Source organism: Phoxinus phoxinus (genome assembly GCF_949152265.1).
Source record: "Phoxinus phoxinus genome assembly, chromosome: 8".
Classification (NCBI taxonomy): Eukaryota; Metazoa; Chordata; class Actinopteri; order Cypriniformes; family Leuciscidae; genus Phoxinus; species Phoxinus phoxinus.
Window position 1 is genome coordinate 30,023,934 of NC_136883.1, and position 7,684 is coordinate 30,031,617.

Sequence of the window (7,684 nt, forward strand, 5' to 3'; positions counted from 1 at the left end):
TTTAATAAATATGCTAATTACAAGCATACTTTAAATATATTTCTAAACAGTATACTAGTAGTACATTGGTAATAAATATATATTTAAGTATACTTTTAATAACAATGCTAATTTAAAGCATACTTTAAATATATTTCTAAACAGTATACTAGTAGTACATTGGTAATAAATATATATTTAATTATACTTTTAATAAATATGCTAATTACAAGCATACTTTAAATATATTTCTAAACAGTATACTAGTAGTACATTGGTAATAAATATATATTTAATTATACTTTTAATAAATATGCTAATTACAAGCATACTTTAAATATATAGTTTAAAAAGTGTACTAGAAGTATTTGGTAATAAATATATGCTTAATTATACTTTTAATAAATATGCTAATTACAAGCATACTTTAATATTTCTAAAAAGTGTACTAGAAGTATTTGGTAATAAATATATGCTTAGTTACACTTTTAAGAAATATGCTAAACACAACCATACTTTTAGTGAAGTTTTAGTGTATTTAAAGAAAACATGCTTATGTTGCTCTTAAAGTACATTTTATGTGTACTTTGTGTAAGAACATAGCAAAATGATTAAGATTTTAGTGTGTTTAAAATGTATGTACTTTATAAACACTTAGGCCTACTGCAATATAGTTTAATTATTTATGTATTTATCATTTTAATATAAAAAAAAATTACATTTACAATATACCAACTTATAATGTATTAGAAACATTTGTCAACTATTATTAGCATTTCAATAAGCTTACAATTATTATTTGTTGTAAAAGGCTACTTAATGCTGTTGTCTATTACATTATATTTTGTACTACTGAAATTCCCACAATAATTTCAGCAACATATTTTTTGAAATGCATCATAGATACATTTTCCAAAGAAATGTTAATTTCCAAAAAGGTGTTGCAACGTTACTTGTTTAAATTTGAACAATGCGCATAACACACGTGACTAGTCCTGATTGGTTCCAGAGGCGTTGAACGGCTGTGATTGGTTCTTATGATAATGCGCTCGCATTTCACTCAGAGCTTCAGTTGCTGTGCATGCGGTCCTTGAATGTGATTAGGTTTAGAAGTTTAAATTTAAACTGTTAAAATATTTATAGCGATCGTGTTTCTTTAGAGGACTTGGAGGAAACCACGCGATTGATATGGATTGGGTGATGTTTTTTGCGATTCAATTTTTGAAACGTGAACAGATCTGGTGAATCGTTCATCGGAGGGATATGAATGTCAGTTTTTCTTTCGAAGATTAAAGAAAGTCTTAAATGGTTTGGAACTACTAAAGGGTAAGTGATCATGACAGCATTTCGTATTTTTGGCACAAAGTGTAACATCACGTCTTTTTCAGTTCAGCTACATTTGACCATCAGAGCCAAGATTTTCAAGTCAAAGTCGAAGCACACTCGAAGAGATGAAGATTCTGCCTCAGAAGTTACTGGTAAGTTTTAGTTGCTGTTTGCATAAATAACTATCTCACTGTTTAGTTGTTTTCCTAGGTGGAAATGTCTGCTATGCATTTGCTAATATGACTTGCACGTGGGATACTGACGTTAACGGCTGTAACATGATGCTGACACTGAACTCTAGCAACTTCTGCACTGTCAAAGTCTAAAGTCTTTGATGAATCTGTTTAAAATCTACGTGGAGTCTTAAAACAACTAAAACATTGTCCAATGCATCTGCAAAAAAAATTATTAGTTATTATAATATGTACATCATTACATTAATATCATTTTTATTTGCTGAAGCTGTGTATTTATTTCTGATTTCCTGAAGAATTTGCCTTCGTTGTTATGATGTTAATGAAATGATCTTTAAAAAGTTTGAAAATAACATGTTATGAATATAGTTACCTTTGTCTTGAGCTGACCAGCCAATAAGGGTAGTGTGTGTTGATTGGTGTTTATATTTGTTCAAGATTGATAACCTTATTGCCTTTTTGATAACTTTCTAATATATATTTCTTATTACAAATAAGTACAAAGATTAAATTGTTAAAAGGGATGCTTATAAGAGAGCATACGTCTGAAACTGCTGAGTCTGTGAAGGGTTTTGATTATATTACCCACCAAGTACATTGTACTCAGCGTACTGTCATTCTTAAAAACAAAACAAATCATTCTTCATAATTTGCCTGCCTTATATGTTTGTGTATATATATAAATATAAATCTCGGTTTTTATTTGTTGTTTTTCAGACTAGCTACTATAGAAGAAAAACAGAAATCTGAATGCAGAGACAAGCAGAGAAGAGAGTAAGTAGAGATGATCCGATTGATTCCATTTTCGCGTGATCGGCCATGACCTCGGGCGCCGTATGATTAACATCGCGCAACATCGGCAATCACACATGCACACGGAACACACATGTAGAAAACCTCGTGAATTACGGCCATTTCACACACCGCAAGCGTGAGCAACGTGTTTTTTTTTTTTTTTTTTTTTTGTGGATGCTCTCATTGATTGACATTCACGCCGGAAAAAATATGCGGAGCAGGAGCAGTGCGTGAGCGTCAAGCCGGAGCGTTATGTAATTAAAGCAGGAGCTCACGCTCAATTAAAGTGAAAACACGCTTTTGATGGACAAAATAAATATGATTTCACACAAAAAATGCACAGAATTTGCATGTTTAGTGTGTTTAACAAGAACTGGAGTAGGCTAGAAAATGAACACAAAAATATTTGTAGAAAATTTACCCATTTAAACTTGTTTTAATTATTCAGTTTGGGTAAAAGTTTATGGTGTTTTATTAAAAAAATTTAATAAATGAAGAGTTCAGATGCAATTTAAGCCTCTAAGTGCCAATCTGAAATTTTCTTCTAGAATGATCATTTTTATAAAGCTTGAATATTTAAGTTCAGTAATTTATCTTAAATGGCAACGAAAATTACCTATTATTTGTCATTTAAGTGAAATTACTGAACTTAAATATATGAGCTTGATAAAAATGATAATTTTAGAATAAAATTTCAGATGGCACTTAAAAGCGTTTGAATCTGAACTCTTCAAATATGTGTGTGTGCTGTAAAGGGGTTGGAAAAATTTTAATCGGAATCGGCTAAAATCGGTATCGGCAGGTCAAACTCAGTGAAGAATCGAAACCGGCCTAGAAAATTGTAATCGGTGCATCTCTAGTATGTGTTTCTGTACATCACTTTTTTTTGCTCTCTAAGTCAAAGACTAAAACAAATAATAATGCTAAAAATAAAGATTAGCATTTGTTATACATTATAATTATTATACTTGTTGGCTGGGTACTTTTTCAGTTAAACAGTTACATTTTCTTTTTTTGCTGTGATACAGTGTCTTGTATACATGTAGACCTCACTGTTGTTCAGCAAGACGTAATGTTTGTGCTATTTTATGTCGATATTTTATTAACTCCTTTATTGCATTTTATTAACATTTTATATTGGATGTCTTCTGTTAAAATATATGAACTAAGCATTACATGCCATTTTAAAAAAATGTCTAGGTTACGACTGTAACCTCTGTTCCCTGAGAACAGGGAATGAGACGGTGCATGACGCTTTGGGGGAATGCCTTTGGGAAATCACGGCAATCGAATTTGGCGACAACCTATGACACTATTAGTGCGACCCAGAAGTATAAAAGGGGCGCCTAGATACGCAGTGCAAGTTCCCTTCGAAAGGGAACAGTGACTTTTTTAACGGATGTTAATTTTGCTTTAATATTTAAAAAAATTAAAATATTTTTCCCTTTTCATAGATACTGTGATCAAACCGTTTCCGACCACGACAGTGTCTGAGGTGCGAGCACTGATCAGAAGAAAATGCAACAATGAGGCAACTCCAAGACCAATCACTTCAATTCGCTTGAAGGATGAAGGACTGTTTGCAGCTATTGTATTTAACTTTGTTTGACTTGAAGGAATAGTTCACTTTAAAATTAAAATTGTCATCATTTACTCACCCTCATGTTGTTTCAAACCTGTATGAATTTATTTCTTCTGCTGAACACAAAGGAATATATTTAGAAGAATGTCAGTAACCAGACTGGGTCCCATTGATTTCCATCGTATAATTTTTCCTACTATGGAAGTCAATGGTACCCAGAAACTGTCTGGTTACTGACATTCTTCTAAATATCTTCCTTTGTGTTCAGCAGAAGAAATAAATACATATAGGTTTGAAACAACTTAAGGGTGAGTATATGATGACAGAATTTTCATTTTAAAGTGAACTATTCTTTTAAGTTCGTTTTTTGTTGTTGTTCTGTTTAATACTTATTATATAATTTTATGTTAATGTATTTTGTTTCATTTTCATATGTTGCTGTACTAATGTAGTGCATTAATGTTTACTATCTTTCAAAGAGCGTTTGTATGTGTTTTATACTATTGTTTTTACTGTGTTTAACTGAATTATAATTTTTAACTTTTTTTTAATACATTAAAATATATTTTAATGTATTAAATACATTAATAATGTGTTTTGTACTATTGTTTTTACTGTGTTTAACTGAATTATAATTTTTAACTGTATTTTTAATACATTAAAATATATTTTAATGTATTAAATACATTAATAATGTGTTTTGTACTATTGTTTTTACTGTGTTTAACTGAATTATAATTTTTAACTTTTTTTTCATATATAAAAATATATTTTAATGTATTAAATACATTAATAATGTGTTTTGCACTATTGTTTTTACTGTGTTTAACTGAATTGTAATTTTTAACTGTATTTTTATTACATTAAAATATATTTTTTTCATACTGAATTGTTTTGTAAAAATATATTTTTAATATACTAATAGTGGGTCATAGTGTTCTACTAATACATTATTAATAACCTGATATTATATTTAAAATATACTGGGAACACATTAATATGATGTTAAAAATATATTTAAGTTGTATTTCGAAAGTACATTTAAAATGTATTAAAAATACAATTTAAAGAAGTGCTATTAAATTACACTAAATATACTTAAAATAGTTCCATTTTAACACAATTAAGTATATTAAAATATATTACTATTACATTAAAATTGAACTTAAATACATATAAAAGTACATTTAGTATACTTGAAGTTGTTCCAAAATAACACATTTAATACATAATTAATACAATACACTTAAAATACATTAAGTATATCAAAATAAGCACACTTTAAATATATTTCCTTTTCACCTGGGATTGTATTTCTTTGTCTGCTGTTATTTCTGCTATTTGCTATGGATGAGAGTTAGGAGTTTAAGGGTCGCTACGCGACCGTTGTGTTGATTATATCCACGTTCGTACGTTACTTTCTAGCTTCAGTCCATCTGATTCAGTACGTCGGGTCAAAATATGTCACAGCATCGTGTTAAGACATGCTTATACTTTACTATTTGTTGTTATGAATATTTATTACTTTGGTTGAGCAAAAAGTGGCGTTAAATATTATTATCTGGAACGCTATTGAGGCTTTGAAGTATATCATAGACGACAGAAGGTTATATTTACGTTATTGGTAACTTAGTGCATAGTAGGAAATCTGAGAATCCCATATAAGTGTTTGAATCCTTTCTCTCTTCTTACATTCTTAGAGTTTAAGAGATATATAGTCATATTCTGACTATTATTTATTTTATGTTTGTAATGTATATTAGTGCTTAAGGAGGAATGAGTGTATGCATGTTTCCTTTATTCATCTGTATTTTGTTTCTCTCTTTATAGAAACCACACACACACTCAAAATTGCATTCACCCTCAAACTCACTCACACAAGAAAAAGCAAAGAATAAACGGAATAATAAGAACTTTCTCTCAGCTCTTCATTTCATACTCTGGAATATTTGGCCTTAAGTGGTGTTCTGGCCGACACATCTGAGTGAACCTGGTGATAAACCCAGAATTAGCACCTAGACTGAGCGTCTACCCATTATCTTCACTTCATTGATGGTCCTTCGAGCCGGATCACTGGGTTTACGTCAGAGATGGAATTACATCCAGAGTATGATGCTAGTGGTGCACGTCCCAGACGGCATGTTCGCCCACCTGTGCGCTATGCAGATTATGAGGTTGATTATAGAGGCTACATCGATGAGAGGTACAGAGAGGAACTAGAGAGTACTCACCAGGAGGGAAATGCCAGGATGACACCCCTCACCTCCCCTTATGACTCTCCCCTTCGCCTGCAGAGGCGGGATGCTATTCTTCAGGAGATGGACCTGGGCTATAGGACGGAGAACCAACAGCACAGCCAGAAGAATCAGCTAGCCCCCCAGCGGTTTCCAGAGAGAGAGTTTAGGGAACAGCTACGAGATTACTCTACTCCCCTACCTTCAGCGCTGAACCCCATACATCCACAGGAGGAGAGCCAAGTTGAGTTAGATGACATTCGTCATGAAAGACACCTCCTGCAGCAGACACAGCGGCACATGGCATCAGACTTAGTCGAGCTTAGAGCGTTGCGAGCAGACATGAGACAGTTAGTAGATGCTGTTCGCAACATGCAGAGTCCAACCTCTATTCATACCAGAGAGCCAGAGTTAACGGTGATGTCATCACGGCCACCTGTTGAAAGTGAATCTAAAGCAGAGGAAGAGGATGATTGGCCTGCACCACCACCATGGCCAGACCCAGTAATGGACAAACTTCTGCCTAGTGACCCACCTATGCTACATTCGCTTATTAGGAGAATAGATGAGGTTCCAAGTACTAAGAAAGAAGCACTGCCAGCCCCAGCTCCTGACATGTTTGTGGGCCAGCCACAAGTTAATCATTCAGCACGTGGGGCCCTTCATACTGCAAAGCCATGGGATGACACTGGCCGTCATCCACCGCCCTGGTTCAAGCCCATTCAGTTTCTGCCGCAGCCACACGGATTACCTCCAGCTGAGTCCAAGTACCCTACAGCTTATGGTGGTCAACGGAGTGAGCTTGGCTGCAACCCAACGCCCCAACAGCGACATCCAGGCATGGCATGGACCAAACCTCTGCCCTTTAGCTCACCTCAGGGTCATAACTACAATGTCCCAGAGCCAAGTTACCGTGGGCCACGCCCAACAATCCGCAACTTCTCAAGTCGGGACCCAAGTGAGTTTGCACGGCTCAAGATCTCATTGGAGAACCTCTTACCACATGATGCATCTGAGCTGTTTAAATACCAAGTGTTGGTCGATCACCTGCAACTAGAAGAAGCCAGGTTAATAGCAGATGCTTACCTTAACTCCCCAACACCCTTCTCAGACACAATGGTTGCCCTAAATGACAAGTTTGGCCAACCACATCAGATAGCACTGAGGCGTATTGCTACTGTGATGGACTCACCAGACATAAGGCGGGGAGACTTTGCTGCATTTGAGAAGTTTGCACTCCAGATACAGTCACTTGTGGGAATGCTGAAGACACTAGGCCATGAGGGTGAAGTGGAACTACAGTGTGGCTCACATGTTGCTCGTCTGCTGAGCAAGCTGCCACCTGAGCAGAGAGCTGAGTTTCGCCGCTGCATGTACCATCAGGGCACACAAACCCACACCCTAACTAATCTTTCAGATTGGTTGAAATACGAGTCTTGGTGTCAGGACTCTGCAGGACAGTTAGCTGTGAGAGGAGCTCGGGAGAAGCCAGTGTCCAGACATGAGGGTAGGAAGGGCAAGCTACCTACCACTGTTCTCCATGGTGTGAAGGACACCGCTAAGAAACCTGAGGC

At 34.9% G+C, this 7,684-nt stretch overlaps 1 long non-coding RNA gene across 1 annotated transcript; it reads left to right on the plus strand.

Moving 5' to 3' along the window:
* Positions 1-438: 438 nt before the first annotated feature.
* LOC307003206 lies at positions 439-4,078 on the plus strand. The gene is made up of 3 exons (XR_013798647.1): positions 439-1,457; positions 2,217-2,273; positions 3,749-4,078. It is a non-coding gene; the product is annotated as an uncharacterized lncRNA (long non-coding RNA).
* The last annotated feature ends 3,606 nt before the right edge of the window (positions 4,079-7,684 follow it).